At 38.6% G+C, this 27,149-nt stretch overlaps 1 protein-coding gene and 1 non-coding gene across 3 annotated transcripts in view; one reads left to right on the forward strand and one right to left on the reverse strand.

Annotated features, from left to right (window-relative positions):
- EXOC6B (exocyst complex component 6B) overlaps nt 1-27,149 on the reverse strand; it is a 728,809-nt gene that overhangs the window by 666,749 nt on the left and 34,911 nt on the right. The gene's annotated exons all lie outside the window — the stretch shown is intronic.
- TRNAW-CCA (transfer RNA tryptophan (anticodon CCA)) lies at nt 9,259-9,330 on the forward strand. Its single transcript has one exon. It is a non-coding gene; the product is annotated as a tRNA-Trp (tRNA).

The raw sequence follows: 27,149 nt of genomic DNA on the forward strand, positions 1-27,149 counted from the left end.
CTGGGATTCTCCAAGCAAGAGCACTGGAGTGGGTTGCCATTTCCTTCTCCAATGCATAAAAGTGAAAGTGAAGTCATGTCTGTCTCTTAGCGACCCCATGGATTGCAGCCCACCAGGCTCCTCTGTCCATGGGATTTTCCAGTCAAGAGTACTGGAGTGGGGTGCCATAGCCAGTTATCAACTGTTCAGCAAGATCAAACCAGTCAATCCTGAGGGAAATCAGTCCTGAATATTCATTGGAAGGACTGACGCTGAAGCTGAAGCTCCAATACTTTGGCCGCCTGATGCAAAGAACTGACTCACTGGAAAAGATCCTGATGCTGGAAGATTGAAGGCAGGAGGAGAGGGGACGACAGAGGATGAGATGGTTGGATGGCATCACTGACTCAGCGGACATGAGCTTGAGCAAGCTCGGGGAGCTGGTGATGGACAGAGAAGCCTGGCATGCTGCAGTCCATGGGGTTGCAAACAGTCGGACACCACTGAGCGACTGAACTGAACTGATAAACTGCTCAAAATCTCAGTCATTCACAAGCACAATAAAACTCTCACCAGTTAATCTGTAAAATCTGCTTCTAAGAGATTCATTACATTACTTCATAAGTTTTTAATTTCTATTTTGAAATACTTTCAAATTGTACAAATAATAGAGAACTCTTATTTAGCCATATACAGAATTCACCAATTTGTAACATTTTTGCCTCATTTATCATTTTCTCTTTCTACACATATGTACATATATGTACATCGGTATATGTACCTGTATATTTGTATATTTATTTTTCTAAACCATTTGAGAATATGTTGCATGTATTAAACTCTTAAGACTACTGTTTCCTCTTATACCTAACTACAACACAATTATCAAATTCAAGAAATTTACATTGATAAAATTATAATTAATTCATAGTCCATAGTCCAATCCTGTTATCTGTCCCAATAATAATCTTTGTTGTTGTTGTTTTTTAATCAGGGGACCATTTCCATCTCTTGGTTCCACTTTTTTTTTTTTTGGCTACATCAGTAATTACTTCAGGTACATGGGCTTCTCTCTACTTGTGGCGTGCAACACATACACACACTTAGTTGCCACATGGCATGTGGGATCTTAGTTCCCCAAACAAGGATTGAACTCACATCCCCTGCATTAGAAGGCAGATTTCTAACCACTGGATCACCAGGCAAGTCCTCCAATAATGGTCTTTAGAGTGGTTTCATTTCCTCCTGGAGAGTATTCAATCCAGGACCATGAATTACATTCAGTTGCCATGTATCTTCTGTTTTCTTTCATCCGAACTAGCAGTTCTCCACATTTTAAACACAAGAGCCCTTTAGACTATTAAAAATTCTTAATAACCCTAAATAATTTCTGTTTACATTAATTTTATATACATCAATACTTACTGTATTAGAAATTAAAACTAAAAATTAGAAAATACTAATTAATTCATTTAATATTAACAACCAACAATATTTACATGTTAAAAAATACATTTCAGGAAAAACAGAATATTTTTATATTCTTAAAAATAGTTGGAAGAGTATGTGCTGCATTTGTGCAAATATCTTTAATGTCTGGTTTAACAGAAGACATCTGGACTCTGTACCACTTCTACATTAAATATAATAAATGTCATGTTTTGGTTATGGTATATAGAGAAAATCCAGCCTTGCACAAATGTAGTTGGAAAAAGGACAAAGTATTTTTAAAGGCCTTTCAGGAAACTTACATATTACATATATATGCAAATTTATGATACAACCTCAAAACTTGATGAGTTTTAGATTAAAATCCATTGATCTGAAACCTCAAATGAAACTTTTACCCATGTATGATTATGTAATATCGGACATTGATCATTTGAAGAATACTCATTCTCTGAGTTTTGCAGGTCTTCCAAATGTTGACATAATTCATTACAATTCAAAAAATCACATTCATTATATCACTATTTGTTGGGGGCCAGAGTGAGGTACTCTGCCCATGACAAAGGTCATGAGGAAGGAGGCTCGACATATGCAAAGGCGGGATCGAGCCTCAGGAGTCCCCCTGGAAATCCTCAAGTATCTACCCCCATAACCAGAGCCTGCCTACTTTACTACTTTGTGCTCTCACCTACACCTCTGACTTTACAGGGGGCTGTCCCCCACCACCTCTTTCGGAGAAGGAGTTAACCTAGAGCTCCAGTCAATAAAAACTCTTGGGCGTGACAAGAGTGTTTTAACCTACAAACTCCTCTGAAGGTTCTCTAGCCTGCCTGACAGGCTCGTCCAGCCACATGTGATTGCTCACAGCCTCCCAACCGTGAGAGGCACGAGATGCTTTAAACCCTCTAAAAACAGGTTCTTTAGAGAAGTTAGACACTATTAGTATAAGTATAATGGGCTGATTAGAAATTGTATTGGTGAAGGGTTTTTCATTTGTTGAGCCAATGTTTGTTGCTAAGTCTCCACATCCCCTGCCCTTACACACATTAATGAATATATAGAAGAAATAAGTATTAACCTTTGATATTAATCACGTTAGACCTTAGGCTAAGTAAATTCTTTCCTTAACTAAAACCTACTACACCATCACCCTATAGGAATGTAACTTTATTTGGGTGGTGTCTGTTTTAAGAATAATCACCCCTGGAGAAATAAGTGTCCTGGTTGACTGACCGTTGTCACAAGGAGAGGGTCGTAAATTGTCAGCAGGCCCCCCCTGGCCAGAAGATGATGTAACACCCCTAAGACCTCTGTATACATTTGTGTGAAGCACCTGACTTTGATAAAGGTCAGGACTGCTGTCCCCACGTGACTTTTGCATAACATCTCAGTGTATAAAAGTAGACCATGGAAAATAAAGAATTGGGATCAGTTTCTCGAAATACTGGTCTCCCCATGTCGCTCTCTCTCTCACTCTGGCTGAGTCTCCATCTGGAGCACGGAACCCGCCATGCTTACTAATTATGCCTGGGCTTCTAAGATCCGACCGGGGAGGCCTCAGTGTCTCCTCTCCTTCGGGAGAACGGAAGGACGCCTGCGGCCTACGTAAGTGGTGCAAACTTCTTGTCTTGAAGTTTTATTGGTCTCCCGCGTAAACCAAGCTACTCAGCCTCTTTTCTCCACTGAATTTCCTCACTGAGCTATCCTTATTTCAGCCTCTTTTCTTCACTGAATTTTACTGAGCTATCCTCATTCTATTACTCTTTATATCCTTAATTAACATTTAATTAAGCAATTGTTTCCTGATCTTCGCCTACGCCGTCTCTCCTTCGAATACCCTGGATCAGCCGGGGCTGGTCCCCGGCAACTATTCAGTCCCATTAAAAAAAGTATTAGCAACCTTTAGGAGGGTAACAGAACATATCTGAAAATATCAAACGGGCAGCAACAATAAATCCCACATAAGTAGTGCAAATAACAAATCGGTTATCCTGCAGAACACAAAAATAAACAGAAACTTAAATGTAATCACAATATGGTTTATACTACTAACGAAAAACTGTCATTTTAATCGCTGGTAAAGAGTCCCTGGCTGATCTTTCGACTCTTTAAATCAAAAAATCATCTTTTCAGTTCATGAAAGGGATATACTGATCTTGATAATTGACACATTAAAGCAACAACCATAAATCATGACTAAGATTTGGTGTTAGTCATCTCCCATTCCTTCTGAAAACATCACACCTCTGGGTTAAAGGCTAGCATGCTCAAGTAGTTTTTCCCAAAATGCCATGTTTCAGAGGAAAGTTAAGATCACCAAGGAACTCCAAATATTCTCTCGTTTAGGCTTATGAGTTTTCCAAAAGGTGTTAAAAGTTCAAAAATATAACAAAGAAAACAAACAGAACAGTGAAAAAAGCACAGTACAAAATCCATATGTATCTATCCATCGTTGTTGTTGACTTGCTCAGTAGTGTCAGACTCTTTTGCAATCCCATGAACTATAGCCCACCAGGCTCCTCTGATCATGGAATTCTATAGGCAAGAATACTGGAGTGGGTTGCAATTTCCTTCTCCAGCGCATCTTTCCAACCCAGGGATTGAACCTGGGTGTCCTGCTTAGCAGGCAAATTCTTTACCACTGAGCCATCAGGCAATCCCATTGTTGTTATCCAGTTGTATGCTGTGTCCCACTTTTTGAGACCCCATGCACTGCAGCATGCCAGGCTCCTTTGTACAACACTATCTCCCAGAGTTTGTTCAAATTCATGTCCATTGAGTCAGTGATGCTATCTAACCATCTCATCCCCTGTCACCCTTTTCTTTAGCTTTCAATCTTTCCCAGCATCAGGGTCTTTTCTGATGAGTTGGCTCTTCACATTACCTATCCAAAGTATTCGAGCTTCAGTTTCAGCATCAATCCTTCCAATGAATATTCGGGGTTTATTTCCTTTAGGAATGACTGGTTTGATCTCCTTGCACTCCAAGGGACACAAGAGTTTTCTTGAGCACCACAATTCAAAAGCACCAATTCTTCAGCACCCAGACTTCTTTATGGAACAACTCTCACATCCATACATGATGTATGGATGTAATTTTCATGGCAAATTATTTCTATTTGCCATGAAATAATGGGGCTGGATGTCATGATCTTAGTTTCCTGAATACTGAGGTTCAAGCCAGCTTTTTCACTCTCCTCTTTCACCTTCATCAAAAGGCTCCTTAGTTCCTTCTCACTTTCTGCCATTAGAGTGATATCATCTGTATATCTGAGATTGTTGATATCTCAATTTCAGGTGGAATTCATCCACTCTGGAATTTCACATGATGTACTCTGCATAATAGTTAAATAAGCAGGGTGACAATATACAGCCTTGCCATACTCCTTTCCCAATTTGGAACCAGTCAGTTGTTACATGTAAAGTTCTAACTGTTGCTTCTGGACCCATATACAGGTTTCTTAGGATACAGGTAAGGTGGTCTGGCACTCCCAATTCTTTAAGAATTTTCCAGTTTGTTGTGATCCATACAGTCAAGTTCAGTTCAGCTACTCAGCCACGTCTGACTCTTTGCGACTCCATAGGTTGCACAACTCCAGGCTTCCCTGTCCAACTCCCGGAGCTTGTTCAAACTCATGTTCATCAAGTTGGTGATGCCATCCAACCATCTCATCTTCTGTCGTTCCCTTCTTCTCCTACCTTCAATCTTTCCCAGCATCAGGGTCTTTTCCAATGAGTCAATTCTTCACATCTGGTGCCCAGAGTACTGGAGCTTCAGTTTCAGCATCAGTTTTTCCAATGAATATTCAGAATCGGTTTCCTTTAGGATGGACTGGTTTGATCTCCTTGGAGTCCAAGTGATCTCAAGAGTCTTCTCCAACACCACAGTTCAAAAGCATCAATTCTTTGGCACTCAGCTTTCTTTTTAGTCCAACTCTCACATCCATACATGACTACTGGAAAAACCATAGCTTTGACTAGAGGGACCTTTGTTAGCAAAATAATGTCTCTGCTTTTTAATATGCTGTCTAGGTTGGTCACAGCTTTTCTTCTAAGGAGCAAACGTCTTTTAACTTCATGGCTGCAGTCCATCTGCAGTGATTTTAGAGTCCAAGAAAATTAAGTCTGTCACTGTTTTTCCATTGTTTCCCCATCTATTTGCCATGAAGTGATGGGACTGGATCCATGACTGTTTTTTGAATGTTGAGTTTTAAGCCAGGTTTTCCACTCTCCTCTTTCACTTACATCAAGAGGTTCTTTAGTTTCTCTTTGCTTGGGCTTTAGCAAAGTCAGTAAAGCAAAAGTAGATGTTTTTCTGGAATTCCCTTGCTTTCCTCATGAACCAATGAATGTTAGCAATTTAATCTCTAGTTTCTCTGCCTTTTCTAAACCCAGCTTGTACATCTGCAAGTTCTCAGTTCACATTCTGCTGAAGGCTAGCTTGAAGGATTTTTAGCATAACCTTGCTAGTGCATGGAATGAGTGCAACTGTATGGTAATGTGAACATTCTTTAGCATTGTCTTTCCTTGAGATTGGAATGAAAACTGATCCTTTCTAGTCCTATGGCCACTGTTGAGTTTTCCAACCCATGGAAAAGTTATGACAAACCTAGACAGCATATTAAAAAGCAAAGATATCACTTTGCAGACAAAAGTCTATATAGTCAAAGCTAAGGTATTTCCAGTAGTCATGTACAGATGTGAGAGTCGGTCCATAAAGAAGACTGGATGCCGAAGAATTGAAGCTTTCAAGTTGTGATGCTGGAGAAGACTCTTGAGTCCCTTGGACCACAAGGAGATCAAACCAGTCAATCCTAAAGGAAATAAGTCCTGAATACTCATTGGAAGGGCTGATGCTGAAGCTGAAGCTCCAATACTTTGGATAGGTGATGTGAAGAGCCAACTCATCAGAAAAGAACCTGATGCTGGGAAAGACTGAAAGCAAAAGGAGAAGACGGTAGCAGAGGATAAAATAGCATCACTGACTCAATGAACATGAATTTGAGCAAACTCTGGAAGATAGTGAAGGACAGGGAAGCCTGGCATGCTGGAGTCCATGGGGTCAGAAAGAATCACTCATGACTTAGTGACTGAACAACAACAACAAAAGTGTAATATAAATATTACAGCATTTATAATAACTAACATTTAGCCCATGTTCACTACTTATAAAGGATGCTTCTAAACACTCTTTATTATCTTGTTAACCTCAAAGCCACCCCATGATAGAGAATACTATTATCTTCATTTTTACATACAAAGACTCACAGATAAGACAAATTATTTGCCAAGTCACAGAGCCATGATAAGGTATACGTATACTGATACAGAATCCCACACTCAGTTATTTCTCTATCCACCCATTAAAAATATATATATATATAATATACATACATGAAATGTACAGATTACAACTTGCTGTTCCATGACAAAATAAACATAACATTATAAATATACAAGTTATATAAAAACACGTACGTGTTGTGCTGTGCTTAATTGCCCAGTCGTGTCCGACTCTTTGCGACTCTATGGACTGCAGCCCACCAGGCTCCTCTATTCATAGCAAAAATATTAGAATGGATTGTCATGCCCTCCTCCAGGGGATCTTGCCAACCCAGGGATTGAACCCAGGTCTCCAACACTGCAGGCGGATTCTTTACCATCTGAGCCACCAGGGAAACCCATGTATGTATATATATATATATATATAATTTCTAAATGTACATTTTTGTACATGTATTTTTCAACTACATTGAAAACATTTCCTAAAAATGTAAAACACATTGTCAGTAAAAAAAACACAAGGGTCCCTTGTTGCAGTCTTACATAATACCAGCTTCACCCTGTGTCTTCAGATGCCTACTCAAAGGAAGCTAATAAACTGAACTGTTTTGCTAAAGTTAATTCACATATTTCTATCGCTTGCAATCAGAATCCTAAGCAATTTAAGTATGTATTATTTTCATAATCAATAAATATGTAAAAAAGAATTTCTATACTATTAATTTCTGTTAAAGAAATGGTCTATGTGAAATACATTATTAAAATATTAGACCCAAGAGAAAAGGAATGATTAACACCTTAATAAAAACCCACAAGACCAAACAAATGAAGAGGAAACAATCTACCTGAAAAAGATTTCAGAGTAATGATAGTAAATATGATCTAAAACTTTGAAAATAAACTGGAGGCACAAATAAATAGACCAGAGGCATGAATTGAGAAGATGCAAGAAATATTTAACAAAGACCTTGAAGAATTAAAGAATAAACAATTAACAATGAACAATGCAATAACTGAGATTAAAAATACACTGGAAGGAACTAGCAGTAGAGTATCTGAGGCAGAAGAATGGATGAGAGCTGGAAGATATAATGGTGGAAATAACTAAAACAGAACATAATAAAGAAAAAGGAATAAAAAGTAATGAGAAGAGCTACTGGACAACAGAGCTCACCTCATGGTGAAGGACAGGGAATCCCAGTGTGCAGCAGTCCATGGGGTGGCAAAGAGTCAGACATGACTGAGCAACTGAACAATAAAATGGGACAACATTAAGCATAACAACATTCGAATCATAGGGGTCCCAGAAGAAGAAGGCAAAAAGAAAAGCCATGAGAAAATATTTGAGGATATTATAGTTGAAAGTTGCCCTAAAATGGGAAAGGAAATAGCCACCTAAGTCTAGGAAGCCCAGAGAGCCTCATACAGGATAAACCCGAGGAGAAACATGCCAAGATACATATTAACAAAATTAACAAAATTAATTAAATTAACGAAAATGAAACACAAAAAAACAAATATTAAAAGCAACAAATAACATGTGAGGGGATCCCCCATAAAGCTAACAGCTGATCTTTCAACAGAAACTCTACAGGTCAGAAGGGAACGGCAAGACATACTTAAAGTGATGAAAGGGAAAAACCTACAACCAAGATTACTATCCAGTAAGGATCTCATTTAGATTCAAAGGAGAAATCAAATTTGCTTTACAGATAAGCAAAATTAAGAGAATTCAGCACCACCAGACCAGCTCTTCAACAAACACTAAAGGATCTTCTCTAGACAGGAAACACAAAAAGAACAGGCCTACAAAAGCAAACCCAAAACAATAGAGTAAATGATAACAAGATCATATACCAATAATTACCTTAAATGTAAATGGGCTAAATGCTCCAACCAAAGGATACATATTGGCTAAATGGATACAAAAACAAGACCCCATATGTGCTGTCTACAAGAAACCCAACTCAGACCTAGGGACACATATATACTGAAAGTGAGAGGCTAGAAAAAGATATTCCATGTGAATGGAAATCAAAAGAAAGCTGAAGTAGCAATACTCATATCAGATAAAATAGACTTTGAAATAAAGACCATTATAAGAGACAAAGAAGAACACTACGTAACGATCAAGGGATTAATCCAAGAAGATATAACAATTATAAATATATATGCACCCAAAATAGGAGCACCTCAATACATAAGGCAAATGCTAACAACTACTAAAGGGAAAACGGACAGTAACACAGTTTGCTGTGATCCACACAGACAAAGGCTTTGGCGTAGTCAATAAAGCAGAAGTAAATGTTTTTCTGGAACTCTCTTGCTTTTTTTGATGATCCAATGGATGTTGGTAATTTGATCTCTGGCTCCTGTGCCTTTTCTAAATCCAGCTTGAACATCTGGATGTTCACAGTTCACATAATGTTGAAGCCTGGCTTGGAGAATTTTGAGCATTACTTTGCTAGCATGTGAGATGAGTACAATTGTGCAGTAGTTTGAACATTCTTTGGCCATTCTTTGGTATTGCCTTTCTTTGGGATTATCTTCCCTGGTGGCTCAGAGGTTAAAGTGTCTGCCTCCAATGCGGAAGACCCGGGTTCGATCCCTGGGTTGGGAAGATCCCCTGGAGAAGGAAATGGTAACCCACTCCAGTATTCTTGCCTGGAGAATCCCATGGACGGAGAAGCCTGGTAGGCTACAGTCCATGGGGTCACAAAGAGTCAGACACGACTGAGTGACTTCACTTACTTACTTACTTCTTTGGGATTGGAATGAAAACTGACCTTTCCAGTCCTGTGGCCACTGCTGAGTTTTCCACATTTGCTGGCATACTGAATGCAGCACTTTCACAGCATCATCTTTTAGGATTTGAAATAGCTCAACTGGAATTCCATCACCTCCACTAGCTTTGTTCATAGTGATGCTTCCTAAGGCCCACTTGAATTCACGTGCCACGATGTCTGGCTCTTAGCGAGTGATCACACCATTGTGGTTATCTGGATCATGAAGATCTTTTTTGTATAGTTCTTCTGTCTATTGCCACCTCTTCTTAATATCCTCTGCTTCTGTTAGATCATACCATTTCTGTCCTTTATTGTACCCATCTTTGCATGAAATGTTCCCTTAGTATTTCTTATTTTCTTGAAGAGATCTCTAGTTTTTCCCATTCTATTGTTTTCCTCTATTTCTTTGCACTGATCACTGAGGAAGGCTTTCTTATCTCTCCTTGCTATTCTTTGGAACTCTGCATTCAAATGGGTATAGCTTTCCTTTTCTCCTTTGCCTTTAGCTTCTCTTCTTTTCTCAGCTATTTGTAAGGCCTCCTCAGAGCCATTTTGCCTTTTTGCATTTCTTTTTCTTGAGGATGGTTTTGATCACTGCCTCCTGTACAATGTCACGAACCTCCATCCATAGTTCTTCAGGCACTCTATCAGATCTAATTCCTTGAATCTATTTGTCACTTCCACTATAATTATAAGGGATTTGATTTAGGTCATAACTAAATGGTCTAGTGGTTTTCCCTACTTTCTTCTATTTAAGTCTGAATTTGGCAATAAGGAGCTCATGATCTGAGCCACAGTCAGCTCCCAGTCTTGTTTCTGATTACTGTATAGAGCTTCTCCATCTTTGGCTGCAAAGAATATAATCAGTCTGATTTCGGTACTGACCATCTGGTGATGTCCATGTATAGAGTCTTCTCTTGTGTTGTTGGAAGAGGGTGTTTGCTATGACCAGTGCATTCTCTTGGTAAAACTCTGTTAGCCTGTGCCCTGCTTCATTCTGTACTTCAAGGCCAAATTTGCCTGTTACTCCAGGTATCTCTTGACTTCCTACTTTTGCATTTCAGTCCCCTATAATGAAAAGAACATCTCTTTTGGGTTTTAGTTCTAGAGAGTCTTGTAGGTATTCATAGAACTGTTCAGCTTCTTCAGCATTACTGGTCAGGGCATAGACATGGATTAATGTGATATTGAATGGTTTGCCTTGGGAATGAACAGAGATCATTCTGTTTCTTGAGATTGCATCCAAGTACTGCATTTCGGACTCTTTTGTTGACCAAGAGGGCTACTCCATTTCTTCTAAGGGATTCTTGCCCACAGTAGTAGATATAATGGTCATCTGAGTTAAATTCGCCCATTCCAGTCCATTTTAGTTCACTGATTCCTAAAATGTCAATATTCATTCCTGCCATCTCCTGTTTGACCACTTCCAACTTAATCTTGATTCATGGATCTAACATTCCAGGTTCCTATGCAATATTGTTCTTTACAACATCACACTGTACTTCCATCATCAGTCACATCCACAACTGGGTGTTGTTTTTGTTCTGGCTCTATCTCTTCATTCTTTCTGGAGTTATTTCTCCACTGATCTCCAGTAGTATATTGGGCACCTACTGACCTGGGGAATTCATCTTTCTGTGTCCTATCTTTTTGCCTTTTCATACTGTTCATGGGGTCCTCAAGGCAAAAATACTGAAGTGGTTTGCCATTCCCTTCTCCAGTGGACCACTTTTTGTCAGAACTCTCCACTATGACCCATCCGTCTTGGGTGGTCCTACACGGCATGGCTCATAGTTTCATTGAGTTAGACAAGGCTGTAGTCCATGTGATCAGTTTTCTATGATTGTGGTTTTCATTCTGTCTGCCCTCTGATGGAGAAGGATAAGAGTCTTATAGAAGCTTCCTGATGGGAGAAATTGACTGTGGGGAAACTGGGTCTTGTTCTGATGGGTGGGGCCATGCTATATACCTACTAGCAGGCTGATAATTAGAGAAAGGAAATGTCTCAAAACTCAGAGAGTGGCACCAGGCCCCTCACCCACAACATGCATTTTGAGATAACACTGGCACAAGGTGAGTCATCACAGGCCATAAAACAATTGACATGAATCTTGAAGAAGGGCAGGTTTCCAAGCAAATACATAGTCTTATTAAAATACACTGAAGAACAATTGTATCAGTAAAACATATTGGTTTGTTGAGCCATTATCAGTTCTGAGTCTTAGGTGGAATTGACTTGAAGAAAGACAGAGTCTAGAGTAAATACATAGTTCATTAACATAGCTTAAGAAAAATACTTATGTAAGAAAAATGCATTGGTTAGCTCAAGGTTTGAGAAAAGTTAAGCTCAGGTGGAACCAAGTGTCGTCATGGCAGCACAGAATTTTAAAAGAAATCTCCTTTTAATTTTGTATATGAAAGGGAAAAAAGATCTGACACTTGTAGTTTGCTTCCTCCTGCTGCTTAAGAGAGAGATAAAAATATCTGACACTTGCAGCCTATTTCCTCTGTTTGGGGGTCCCCAGCCTTCCTATCTGTTACCCTCTCACTTGTTCCTCCCCAGACTAACCCTGTTGCTTGTGGCTCTACCTGGTCCAGCATGTGGTATGACTGGCTCCTTGAACTAAAGCAGATTATGAACAACACCCAAATATCCGTCATGATCATGTGGAAAATTCTTAAAGAGATGGGAATATCAGACCACCTGACCTTCTCCTGAGAAATCTGTATGCAGGTCAAGAAGCAACAGTTAGAACTGGACATGGAACAACAGACTGGTTCTAAATCAGGAAAGGAGTAATCAAGGCTGTATATTGTCACCCTGCTTATTTAACTTATATGCCAAGTATATCATGTGAAATGCTGGGCTGGATGAAGCACAAGCTGGAATCAAGACTGCCAGGAGAAATAGCAATAACCTCAGATATGCAGATGACACCACCCTTATGGCAGAAAGTGAAGAACTAAAGAGCCTCTTTAGTGAAAGAGGAGAGTGAAAAAGTTGGCTTAAAATTCAACATTCAGAAAACTAAGATCATGGCATCCAGTCCCACCATTTCATGGCAAATAGATGGGCAACAATGGAAACAGTGACAGACTTTATTTTAGGGGCTTCAAAATCACTGCAGATGGTGACTGCAGCCATGAAATTAAAAGACGCTTGCTCCTTGGAAGAAAAGCTATGACCAACCTAGACAGCATATTAAAAACCAGAGACATTACTTTGCCAACAAAGGTCCATATAGTCAAAGCTGTGGTTTTTCCAGTAGTCACGTATGGATGTGAGAGTTGGACTATAAAGAAAGCTGAGTGCCAAAGAATTGATGCTTTTGAACTGTGGTGTTGGAGAAGACTCTTGAGAGTCCCTTGGGCTGCAAGGAAATCAAACCAGTCAATCCTAAAGGAAATCAATCCTGAATATTCATTGGAATGACAGATGCTGAAGCTGAAACTCGAACACTTTGGCCCCCTGATGCAAAGAACTGACTCATTGGAAAAGACCCTGATGCTGGGAAAGATTAAAGACAGGAGGAGAAGGGGACAACAGAGAATGAAATGGTTGGATGGCATCACCAACTCCATGTACATGAGTTTGAGCAAGCCTGTGAGTTGGTAATGGACAGGGAAACCTGGCGTATTGCAGTCTATGGGGTCAAAAAGAGACACAACTGAGTGACTGAACTACACAGTAACAGAGTAATAGTGGGGGACTTTAATACCCCACTCATACCAACAGACAGATCATCTGGACAGAAAATTATTAAGGAAACACAGGTTTTAAATAATACATTGGACCTGTTGGACCTAACTGATATCTACAGCACACTTCATCCAACGACAATAGACTTCACTTTTTTCTCAAGTGCACATGGAACATTTTCTAGGATAGATCACATCTTGGGCCACAAATCACGCCTTGGTAAATCTTTAGAAAGTGAAATCATTTCAAGCATCTTCTCTGACCACAACGCATAATCTCTGACCTAGATTAGACACCAACTAAACAAAAAAAAAAGAACTATGAAAAACAAATACATGGAGACTAAACAACATGCTTCTGAATAACCAACAGATCACTGAAAAAATCAAAAAGGAAATCACAATATGCATAGAAACAAATGACAATGAAAACACAACAACTCAAAACCTGTGAATGCAGCAAAAGCAATGCAGAGGGAAGTTTTATACAATACAAGCCTACCTCAAGAAACAAGAGACAGATAAACAACCTAACCTTACACCTAAAGAAACTAGAAAAAGAACAAAAAAAAAAACCACAGTAGAAGGAAACAAATCATAATGATCACAGCAGAAATAAATGAAAAAGAAATGAAGGAGACAATAGAAAAGATCAATAAAACTAAAAGCTGGTTCTTTGAGAAAAACCAAATTGACAAACCATTAGCTAGACTCATCAACCTTGAGCTGTATTCATGTAACATGGCAAATTGACGAAGGTTTCCTTCAGCAGATATATAGCAGATGAAGTTACAGGAGATGCAGTAAGATCTAACTCTAAAGTGACTGTTTTTCCATTTAAACTACCTTTGGCTATCTGACACCAAGTTAGGTAGTGACACCAAGTTCACTGAGTTGATGGCAGTATTTGATGTTTTGCTTTATCTAAAAAAGAGGAAATCAAAGAAAAAAGGAAGAAAAATTTTTTAAAAACTTGCCCTCAATTATCACAATTCTCTTTACAGTGAGGATTCCTCACTTGTGTAACAGCTCAAATTTCAGAAAATCTGAGATTGCTATTAAGCATTAAACAGGACAAGAAACTAAGTCACTGCAAATTGTTAAATTAAAAAGAAAAAAAACTCCATTTAAACCACTGTCAGTCCAGTTTGCAGGAACATTCGTTTTACATAGATCAAATTCCTGATTCAACAAATGCTCCCAACCTTTTGATAACTATTTGCAGATTAAGCTTTTTACCATAAAGTTCCCACCATACTATTCTTCTGTCCATTGAAAAAAATCATAAGTCTTGATTCCATACTGAGGATTCTAAACAAAATCTAAACAGTTGAGCTTAACAGTCTCACAGTTTTACAACATTACCATAACACTGCTATCCATCTTTGTTCCACATTGCTACTATCCATAAGGGTTCCTCCTCTCTGAACCACTGAAACATTTTTCCTATAAGAGCCCAACTGTCAGGCTGGATTACACCACTATAACAAACAACTCCCAAATATCAGTGACTTAAAAGAATAAAGATTTATTTCTTGTTGATGGCATATGCATATCTCCACTGTAGGTCAGTAGGAGTCTCTGCTCTACAAAGTCCTCATTCTAAGAAGGAGCCAACATCCAGAAAAGCTGTCAACAAAACTTTTCTGTAAATGGCCATATAGTAAATATATTCAGCTTTATAGGCCATACGGTCTCTATAACAACCATTTAACTTTGTTATTGTAGTGCAAAAGTGGCCACAGATAATACATAAACAAATAAGTATGGCTATGTTCTAATAATGGAGAAGGCAATGGCACCCCACTCCAGTACTCTTGCCGGGAAAATCCCATGGATGGAGGAGCCTGGTAGGGTGCAGACCATGGGGTCTCAAGAGTCTGACACGACTGAGCGACTTCCCTTTCACTTTTCCCTTTCATGCATTGGAGAAGGAAATGGCAACCCACTCCAGTGTTCTTGCCTGGAGAATCCCAGGGATGGGGGACCCTGGTGGGCCGCAGTCTATGGGGTCGCACAGAGTCAGACATGACTGAAGCGACTTAGCAGCAGTAGCAGCAGCATGTTCCAATAAAACTTTATTTAAAAATACAGACAACAGACCATATTTGGCCCACAGCCTTATCAGAGAGCTGCAGGTCACTGTGGCAGAGACTAAGACGACTTCAGCTCACACATCACAGGTCAAAGCAACTCACATGGCCACATCTAACTTCCAAGGACCAAGGGCATGTAATCATAACATGTGACTGGGAAAAGAAAGAGAAATTTGGGGTGGATAATGTGGAAGAATTGATGCTTTTGAATTGTGGTGTTGGAGAAGATTCTTGAGAGTCCCTTGGACTGCACGGAGATCAAACCAGTCAATCTTAAAGGAAATCAGTCCTGAATATTCATTGGAAGGACGATTGCTGAAGCTGAAACTCCAATACTTTGGCCACCTGATGCAAAGAACTGACGCATTGGAAAAGACCGTGATGCTGGGAAAGACTGAAGGCAGGAGGAGAAGGGGCCAACAGAGGATGAGATGGTTGGATGGCATCACCAACCAGATGGACATGAGTCGGTATTAACATAAGTGTGAAGGCTAGTCATTTAGCCCGTGCATGAGCCCAGGAAACTACCCTGCATCAACATTTGGCAGTGTTCTGAAGCTGCAGATTCTTAACATACATCCTTCAGGAGTATCAAGACTGTCCTTGATGCTACCACCAGCAAATGAGCAAGAATCCCATTCTTTTCCTGAGTTTCCTCCTGAGAGCTTAATGTCAGCTTTTTTCTCCAAGATCCTGGGATAAGTCACAACCTCTCCACTAAATTCTTGATTTAGACTCTCTAATTGGGTGTGCCTGGCTGATTCTGGGTGTGGTGCCATGTTTGGCGCCATCTCCTCTGAGAATGCTGATGTGATGGAATTCAGCTGTATTTAAGACTAGTTTAACTTGCAATTTTCCACCATTTCTTTATCAGGGTGAGGAAACGCACAAAACATGTCAACAAGTTCTTCACTTAGCACTATCAAATCCCAAAAGAACTAAGACCTTTGTCAACCACCTTCTACGAAGCAGTATTAACAAATCCCACCCAGACTGCTGATCATGTGAGACAAACAATTTACCCAACTACAAGATGCTCGTGCATGTGCACTCAGTTGTGTCCAACTCTTTTCGGCCCCATGGACTGTAGCCTGCCAGGCTCCTCTGTCCATGGGATTATCCAGGCAAGAATACCGGAGTGGGTTGTCATTTTCTTCTCCAGGGGATCTTTCCAACCCAGGGATCAAATCCAAGTCTGCAGTGCGTCCTGCATTGGTAGGCATTTTCTTTACCACTGAGCCACCTGGGAAGCCCCACAAGATGCTAAATGAACCATTTTTCATCTGAGATCTCTAATTCAAATGTACCTGATTATACTGTCATCAGAGTGACCTAAAAACAACATAGTTGTTTTTTTAATTCAAAAATACTTCTCCTCTACTTACTATGAGTATGTGACTTTGGGCAAATTATTTAACTTATCTGAACCTCAGTCTCCTCAGTTATAAAATGGGGATACTAATATCTATAAGAACATTGCTGTTATTATTAAATGACCTAAGATACATAATACATCTTGCACCAATCAATAAATGCTAGTTTCTTACCTTCCTCGCTCTACTTTATCCCCACCTCCAAGGAGTATACAATGAAAAAGTCTGGAGAGACTAGGATGGGTGTGCCTGCTTAACTTGCTGAGGCACAGCTTGGAGACACTAGGGCTCTTGACAACTCAGTATCTTCTGAGCTGAAGGTAAATTAATGATATCCAATTTCTACTTCCTCATTTTAGCTGTGCCTCCCAAGTTCCTAAACTGTGGGTGTGATTATATGTTTAATGTTTATGTCATGATTAACATCAGAAAGAAAATTGCTCTATTTTCTGATTCAGAAGTCAAAATGTTCTACATTTCAGGAAGAATGTGAAAATCAGAACTACTAACTACCTAGTGGATACCAACCTGAACTTTCTCTTAACTATATAATAAAAAGCCAATTTGATGCTCAAAGAGGAAACTGTGTAGAGTTAATATGGCAAATGCTAATAATTAATTACTAAACCTACATTGCTTAAAAAAAGGGCAGCAGAGGGCAGAGTGGCAGAACTTAACACACTCATACACGAACACTCCCTGAAGTTGGGAGGGAAAACTATGCCATCTAATAGAAAGCAAAATCTTTCTGATTCTATTTTTATAAACTTTGTTGTCTTATACCAATCTACCTAAATGTTCATAGACCCCCTTAAGAAGGCCACACTCAGAAGAATAGCACAAGGCCAACTAGGAAAAGGAATTTCCACCTGGCAGCCATAAAAATCCCCTTACTTTCTAACACAGTCAGCTGAAATGGATTGGTCTATTGAGTGTATTCCCAGCTTCTACCACAAAAACTCCAATAAAGCACTGCTGCTGCTGCTGTTGCTGCTAAGTCACTTCAGTTGTGTCTGACTCTGTGCGACCCCATAGACGGCAGCCCTTCAGGCTCCCCCGTCCCTGGGATTCTCCAGGCAAGAACACTGGAGTGGGTTGCCATTTCCTTCTCCAATGAATGAAAGTGAAAAGTGAAAGTGAAGTCGCTCAGTCATGTCCAACTGTTTGCGACCCCATGGACTGCAGCCTACCAGGCTCCTCCATCCATGGGATTTTCCAGGCAAGAGTACTGGAGTGTGGTGCCATTGCCTTCTCCCAATAAAACACTACAAACCTTTATTAACTTTTTTTTTTTTTTTTTTTTTAAGATACTAAGCAGGCCCGACCCTGCTTAGCTTCCGAGATCAGACGAGATCGGGCGCCTTCAGGCTGATATGGCCGGAGCCTTTATTAACTTTTTTAATTTTTAAATCCAAGAATGAAAATACTAAGTTAAATTAAATAAGCCTTAGAAAAAGCAGTTACATAGAAGCAGTAAGCAGTGAGTTTCTATAACTTAAGTAGCAAAAGAGAGATTTTTTTTTTTTTTTCAATTAAAAAGAAGTAAGAAAAGAACTGTGTATTTAGTAGCCATCAATGCCACAACTTCAGGGGGGACCTAATCCACAATATGCTCTTCAACAGGAAACAAAAATAATGTGAAAACAGGGATTTTTTTTTTTAAGTGCAATAATTAGCTTATTAAAAGTTCTCTCAAGTAGTTTCTGGGACACAGAGAAGTCCCACCTTATTAAAAGGTCTCTCGGGTAGTTTCTGGGACACAAAGCTATGCTTTCAGCTTCCTCTGTTCTCCAAAAATTTTTAACCTAAAGAGGGAACAAACTGTTCATAGCTCCTTTCTTAAGTAATGTAGGAGACAAGATAAAAGTGGTCCATTTTATGAAGTCTCAAGAGAGAAGACATGTGTACACTTGGGACCGATTCACACTGTTGTATGGCAGAAACCAACACAACACTGTAAAGCAATTATCCTCCAATCAAAAAAAAGTGGCCCATTTTAACTCAAAACTTCTCAGTAGAAAACAAGAGTCTAGAAAATTAGATAAGATGATTAATACTGGCATCAAAAGCAATCTGGAGCTGGGGATATACATCTTGATATCACTACAATCTCTCTGGGTGGTTTTTGGAAGCCACTTAACTTTACCTACTTAAACTGAGAGCAATACTAACCATGCTTTCTGAACTGAAAATAGGCCAATTAAAAATAAATTTAAAACTAAGGGCTATATAAATGCTTATTAAGAAATAATAATGAAGAGAGCAAACACAACAGGGAAGGAGTCAATACCCAAAGGATATATCCCTAGTAGATAAGCAATTCTTGATTAACTCATCTTTTTAATCCTTGGAGTATATTGAAAATCTGATTGCACACTATCACACTTGGCTTCACTGCAGTAAACACCTAAGACAGTGAGCACAATAATTCAACATGAGATATTCTTTAGCAACCAACCCTGTAAGTTTCTGTCTTCCAATGTTGAATTCACTGAAATTTAGATTCCAAATAATTTCTTCAAAACTCAACTTCAGCATTCCAGAATCGATCCTATTAAATCAGAATTAATCCTGGAAGTCCAGAATAAACTACAGTAGTTTAACCAGACTCTGTTGCACAGCCATAGAAAAATGGAGTCCCTCTCTGGAAATGAATATACTCTAATGTTCTTCAAGAGAAATCTCTCAGGATAAACTTCGTTAAATAATTCTGTGAGCATTTACAGGTACAACAAATGTAGACTATCTTCTGGCAACTTACAAGTTAAATTTAATCATTATAACAGCACAGTGGGGAAATTTCTTGCTTTACATTCCAGCTCTATTACTTATCGGTTGTAGAACCCTGGGAAAGTTACCTAACCAATCTGACATGAAATGGTAATAGTGACACCTAGGCCACAAGATATGGGTTAACTCTGGCTATTATAATATAACTGAATCTGGCCTCAGGGTTATTTTGAAGATTAAATAATGTACTCACCTAGCAAGACATATGACACAGTAGTTCAGTAGTTCCTAAATGTAGTTTCCTTGTCCTTTTCGTTATTTCTAGATTTTTTTCTTATTTCAATTTCATCCACTTTTTTTGAACTTTATCCTCCGTACCAAAAGTCTATAGCATCTACTTCAAGTCATGGTGAGAGAAACAATATAATAGGACAATATTATCATTTATTTAGTTTTAACTATTAGCCAGACACTGAGCTAACTGCTTTATATAGGTTATCTCTCTTAATCCTTACAACCTTCATAAAGTAGTTACATTATTCCAATTAAAGAAACTGAGGTTAAAAGGTTAGATAATATGCCCAAACTCACTGGGTCACTTATAATCATTACTTTTGCCCTACCAAGTATCACTCCCTAATCACTATCTCACTTTCCTTCCCCAGAGGTAACCACTACCCTGAGTTTGTGATAATCATTTTCTTGTTCTCTTCTATATCTTACCATATACATATGCACCTATAAACAAGATTGGTTAGCTTTGCTCATTCTGGAATATTACACAAACTGAATACAAGACATTCTATTGTGCCCTGTTTCTTTCAGTATTACATAAATAATGAGCTGAATCCATGTGGTTCTACCTTACCTATGAGTCATCCATTTTCATTATTATATACTGTTCTACAATCTGAACATATAATATTCATCCATCCTATTGTTTTTGTACATCTGAATCATTTCCATGTTTTAACTATTATGTACACTGGTGATGTGACCATTTCCTTGACATGTAATCTGATGTATAAGCTAAAGATTTTCACATATCTACACAAAAGGTACACAAAGAACATACACAGAGTTTCCAAACAGTAAATGGGCATACGGTTTCTCAAGAATTCAACTCAGACCCATAACTCCCGTATATACTACTTTCTAAAACTGATCTGCCTAAGAACAGGCTGCATTTGTAACACAGATAAAGGCTTATGCCTCACCCATCCCAAATATTCACAGAAGGATAAAATATTCAGTCTTGAGGGGAAAGAAGGAATTGACAGGCAAGAATAATGTTATAAATTCCATAACAGAGATATGAACAGTGTTGTTTTGAAGCAAAGAAAATGAACTACTTTAACTACCTGAAGGAGTTAGGAGAAAAGAGATGACAGACACTTCAAGTGGGCCTTGAAGAGTAGGTTTGGCTCTGAGGTGGAAAATGGTTGAAAGGACAACCCTTACAAACAGGTAAATGAGATGTAAAAAGAAATCATTAGGTACAGCGTCAGGAAAAAACAAAACTAATAAAGGGGAATACTTCTACTGGGAGATGAGCCCCTTTTACCACTGGGAAGGTTAAGATGCACTAGAAAGAAAAAGGTATATTAGAAAACAAGATACTGGAATAATATGTACCTAGAACAACAAATACGATATGGGCAAAGAGCTGGTAGACAGTATGTAAGACACATTAATAAAATGTAAGAGAAAGAATGCTGAGAAAACTAAATTGAGCCTCAGTCTCTCCAGTGGAGCCATGGTGTGCCAGCAAGAGTTGCTCTAAACCTCATTTTAAAAGGGAAGTACTCCTCGGTATTAGGGATGAGAGATGAATACTGATTTATCAACAACTAATTGCCTTCGCACTAACCACTGCCACATTGCTCAGTATACTCATTAATCATTATATAAACAGAGAAATTCTGTTTCATGCAATATAGAGCTGCCCTTGTTAGGAGCAGCTCAATTCTGATAAAACACACATATAACCCATCATTTGACCTTTGATTTGGAGCCAACATTTGAAACTACTGTTTCTCCATCTATGGCAGCTTAACTATGTATGGCATGACTCTCCAAACTGGCAGCCACATGGGACTCTTAACCTAACTCCCTATCAGCTGCTCTGCAATGATAACTGTGTAGTTTGGGGGTAATCCTCCCTACAGAGCTCCCCAAAAACAATGTCAAACAATCCTAAAGGCACTCTTGAAATTTGGTGAACATCACCCAGATACTTGGTTGAGACGTAGAGCTACAAACAGAAAAAGAAAGTTCACTCATATAAAGTACACTAATAATCAAAAACACTTTAATCAGTTCCTACCACTTTATACATATCTTTCCTTTACTCACTTCTTAGAGAAGGTGCTGAAATGCTACAGTCTAAACATAAGCAGATGAATGAGTTCAGTAAGTTTACTTGACAAATGATCAAAATAAACACTGAGTACCTAACATGTGATCATTTACCTAGAGCCAGACATCCTGGAATGTGAAGTCAAGTGGGCCTTAGGAAACATCACAACGAACAAAGCTAGTGGAGGTGATGGAATATCAGTCCTAAAAGATGATGTTGTGAAAGTGCTGCATACAATATGCCATAAATGTGGGAAACTCAGCAGTGGCCACAGGACTGGAAAAGGTCAATTTCAGTTTCATTCCAATCGCAAAGAAAGGCAATGCCAAAGAATATTCAAACTACTGCACAATTGCACTCATCTCACATGCTAGCAAAGTAATGCTCAAAATTCTCCAAGCCAGGCTTCAACAGTACATGAACCGTGAATGTCCAGATGTTCAAGCTGGATTTAGAAAAGGCAGAAGAACCAGAGGTCAAATTGCCAGCATCCACTGGATCAAAAGCAAGAGAGTTTCAGAAAAACCTCTACTTCTGCTTTATTGACTATGCCAAAGCCTTTGACTGTGTGGATCACCACAAACTGTGGAAAATTCTTCAAGAGATGAGAATACCAGACCACCTGACATGCCTCCTGAGAAATCTGTATGTGGGTCAAGAAGCAACAGTTAGAACTGGACATGGAACAACTGACTGGTTCCAAATCGAGAAAGGAGTACATCAAGGTTGTATATTGTCACCCTGCTTACTTCACTTATATGCAGAGTACATCATGCGAAATGCTGGGTTGGATGAAGCACAAGCTGGAATCAAGACTGCCAGGAGAAATAGCAATAACCTCAGATATGCAGATGACATCACGCTTATGGCAGAAAGTGAAGAAGAACTAAAGAGCCTCTTGATAAAAGTGAAAAAAAAGAGTGAAAAAGTTGGCTTAAAACTCAACATTCAGAAAACTAAGATTATGGCATCCGGTCCCACCACTTCATGGCAAATAGATGGGGAAACAATGGAAACAGTGACAGAATTTATTTTGGGGGGCTCCAAAATCACTGCAGATGGTGACTGCAGCCATGAAATCAAAAGACGCTTACTCCTTGGAATAAAAGCTACGACAAACCTAGACAGCATAGTAAAAAGTAGAGACGTTATTTTGCCAACAAAGGTCCGTCTAGTCAAAGCTATGGTTTTCCAGTAGTCATGTATGGATGTGAGAGTTGGACTATAAAGAAAGCTGAGCACTGAAGAATTTATGCTTTTGAACTGTGGTGCTGGAGAAGACTCTTGAGAGTCCCTTGGACTGCAAGGAAATGAAATCAGTCCATCCTACAAGAAATCGATCCTGAATATTGTTTCAGCTTTCAGTTTCAGCATCAGATGCTGAAGGTGAAACTCCAACACTTTGGCAACCTGACGTAAAGAAATGACTCAGTGGAAAAAACCCTGATGCTAATAAAGATTGAAGGCAGGAGGAGAAGGGGACGACAGAGGATGAGATGGTTGGATGGCATCACCGACTCAAGGGACATGAGTTCGAGTAAGCTCCAGGAGTTGGTGATGGACAGGGAAGCCTGGCGTGCTGCAGTCCGTGGGGTCACAAAGAGTCGGACACGACTGAGCGACTGAAGTGAACTGACCTAACATGACCCAATGAGTGTAGCAGGTGCTAGAAATAAGGAATTCATAACCTGCTCAGAATACAAATGTGAACAACTAAACATAATGAGTTAACTGTTATAACAGAAATTATAAAAAGTGTGAAATCTAAGTATAAAGAAATAACAGAAAAGTTCTAATAGGAATTGAGTCAGGGAAACATAACAGAATAAGCACCATCTCACTCAGACCTTGAAAAAATACTAGGAATTCATCTAGAGGAGCTGAGTAAAAGAAAAGGAAGAAATTAAATTCTCCAGGAATATAACAATCCAATGTGTCTGTATCAGTGGTTCTCAACCTTGCCTGGAAAGGGAAGGAGTTAATTATGGATACATAATTTTATGTACATTTCTCAGGTACAGCCAGGTTTGAGAAGCAATAACTAAAAAAAAAAAAACAAAAAACCAGAGTAATTGGGTTAGGAGACAGGGTCAGAACAAAAGGACAGCTAGATTATGGCTAGACTGAAAAGGTCTTCAAAGTCAGGCTAGCCCTCTAAAAGGCCATTCCAAAACTATTACAAAATTTCTGCGTGGTTGTTATTACTGGGAAAGGAACTATACCTTTCATCATATTCAGATTCTGCCCCCCCAAAAAAAATCTCTTTTGTTAGCAATAATTTAACTAAGGTTTTAAATGGGAGAATGACATAAAAACAACTCTTTCCTGTGGTAACCAAGAATACCTTCGCACGTGTGTGCTCAGTCACTACTCCAGGCAAGAATACTGGAGTGGGTTGCTATGTCCTCCTCGAGAGGATCTTCCCAACCCAGGGACTGAACCAGCATCATAGACATTAAAAATTAAACCAAAATAAAGGGCTGCCCTGATGAGTCAGTCGGTCATAAAAGTAAAAAATCTACCTGCAATGCAGGAGAGCTAAGTGCTAAGTCACTTTAGTCATGTCCGACTCTGAGACCTTGTGGACTGTATGCCCCAGGCTCCTCTGTCCATGGATTTCCCAGGAAAGAATACTGGAGTGGGTTGCCATGCCCTCCTCTGACCCATGTTCAATCTCTGGGTCAGAAAATACCATGGAGAAGGAACTGACAACCCACTCCAGTATTCTTCCCTGGGAAATCTCATAGACAGAGAAGTCTCAGGCTAGAGTCCATGGAGTTGCAAGAGTCAGACATGACTTAGCGACTAAACCGCCACCGCCACTTTAAAAATTAAACTTTACAAATATATTTTTAAGTATCTGTAAAGGATAAAATAATCACTCATTATATCCAAGAATTCTCCTAACCCCTACACATTCATTTAATTCTTACAATAACTTTACAGGATAGGCACTATTATTATCACTTATTTAAATGATGAGAAACCAGAGGCAAATATAAGTTGATTTGACCACGGCGGCATAGCTAGTAAGTAATAAAACCAGAGTTCAAACCCAAACAGTAGAACTCCAGAAAGATATTTCATTTTGTCATAAAATACCAAAATAGCTGATAGGAGACTTATAAGTGAAATTTTTCAGTTTTAATTTTAATTTAAATACTCCATTTCATATTTCTTTGAAATTAATAACAATGAATGAATAGTAGTAATAATAGCCAACATTTAGTAGAAGCTCTGACTACAAGAGAGACACTGTTTCTCACAATAGCCCTCATAAGATGAATGCTCTTACAGCCCCATTTTACAGATGAGGAAAGTAAGGCACAAAAAGGTAAAGTGACTCACCCAAGATCACACAGTAAATAAGGAACAGAGCCTGAAATGGGGCCCAAGTAGGCTGACCCCAGAGTCTAGGACTGGATTCTAAATTACCACACTAAAACCTAGATAATAAAGAAAAATGAGATGAGATGATTTCTACAGTACTTTTTTTTAAGATTTGTTTGGTGTGGACCATTTTCAAGTCTTTATTGAATCTGTTATAATATTGCTCCTGTTTTATTTTTTGGTTCCCAGGCGTGTGGGATTGTAAGCTCTCCGACTAGACACTGAACCCATGAACTCTGCATTGGAAGGCAGTCTTAATCACTGGACCACCAGGGAAGTCCCTACAATAATTTTTATAAATTCTATGATTCTGAATAGAACTGGATCTAAAGTCAAAGTAATATATGCTCTATAAATGATTTTAAAAAGAATGTTTCCATCTACCTAAAGGATCAAATAAAATCCTCTTCTTCTCATTCTCCACTGTGGTGGAGATTACAAGTAACTTGAGTTGGATTACAAGTAACTTAAGTTTTCCAGAAGTTGCTAAAGAAACATAAAGTGCATTATCAGGTTCAGGAACAAACTAGCAAAATAGGTACTTGGGCTTCGTAGGACTGTGATAGATATAAAAATTCAGCTCATACAGATGCCTCAAATCAGGAAGCCCCCCTATTCTCTGTAGAAAATGATTCTTAAGAAACAAACCCTCAACAGAGCAATAGTTTCTACTGAAGTACAGAAATAAAACATTTACATTCTTACTATCAATCTCTTAATCTCATCCATTTACATTTCTATTTTCCAATGTATGTTTTATAAAATATATAATGTTTTAGTACTTGCACATAATTTATAAATAAATATACTTTAAAGAGGGTAAGTGTGCTCATTGTTTACTGACAGGAATACATGGTCAAAAAAAAGACGACTTAGCAAAAAAAAAATTACATCACTATAAAGATGGTTTGACTTTTATTTTAAAGGTTTCCTTTTACACCCTAAAGTTTCAGGATATTTTTAGCTGTTTAACTGGTCACCAGATGAATTCCAAAAACACCATGTTGACTGTTCCTACCCTGCAATAAAGGTCCTTCTCAGAAACTTTCAACAAAACTTGAATGAAGGACAAATAATGCATCTGTCATCCCAGAAGGTCCTTTCAGTATCATGAATATAAAGGTAACATCTGGGACAGTGTTTTGACGCTCACCAAGATTAAATAATCTGATCAGAACTATGATGAAATTTGAAGGGATAGAGAACTAAAGACTCTCAATCCCAGAACTATTAGAATATTTATTTGCTCCAAGAATAGACACTGTTCATTTTAGAAAGTCTATTTCTCTGGTGGCTCAGACAGTAAGGAATCTGCCTTCAATGTAGGAGACCCAGGTTTGATCCCTGGGTTGGGAAGATCCCCTGGAGAAGGGAATGGCAACCCACTTCAGTATTCTTGCCTGGAGAATCCCATGGACAGGGGAGCCTGGCAGGCTACAGTCCATGGGGTTGCACAGAGTCAGACATGACTGAGCGACTAACACTTATCTTAGAAAGAACATTTTCTACCATACAAAGATTGGAATTTAGAATAAAGGAAGTTAATATCTTTAAAACCATTTCACTTCCCAGGAAAAATCTGTGAAAGCTTGTTGCAAGTGTTAATTCACTACCTTAACTCGAGGGCAATTTGACAATATTTATAAAAATTTTAAATGTACATTTCCTTTGATCCAGCAATACCACTTCTTGTAATTCATAAGATGATTAGACATATGTACAAAGATATAAGAACTTATAATTGCTAGAAAATTGAAACAATCTAAATGTTTATCATTATTATTGATTAAATAAATTGTGTAATCTATATAATGGAATACCAATCTGATGTACTTCTGAGTCAATGAATATTTTTGAATTTTAGAAATAGGTTACAAAATGTCAGGTATAAATTGAATTGTTTTAAATGAGATCATAAATGTATGTAAATGGATTGAAAACATCTGGAATGAAGTATACCAAAATTAGCTTAGGGTATTGATAATGGGATTTTAAGTATTTTTCAC

Source organism: Bos mutus, chromosome 11 (assembly GCF_027580195.1).
Source record: "Bos mutus isolate GX-2022 chromosome 11, NWIPB_WYAK_1.1, whole genome shotgun sequence".
In the NCBI taxonomy this organism is placed as follows: Eukaryota; Metazoa; Chordata; class Mammalia; order Artiodactyla; family Bovidae; genus Bos; species Bos mutus.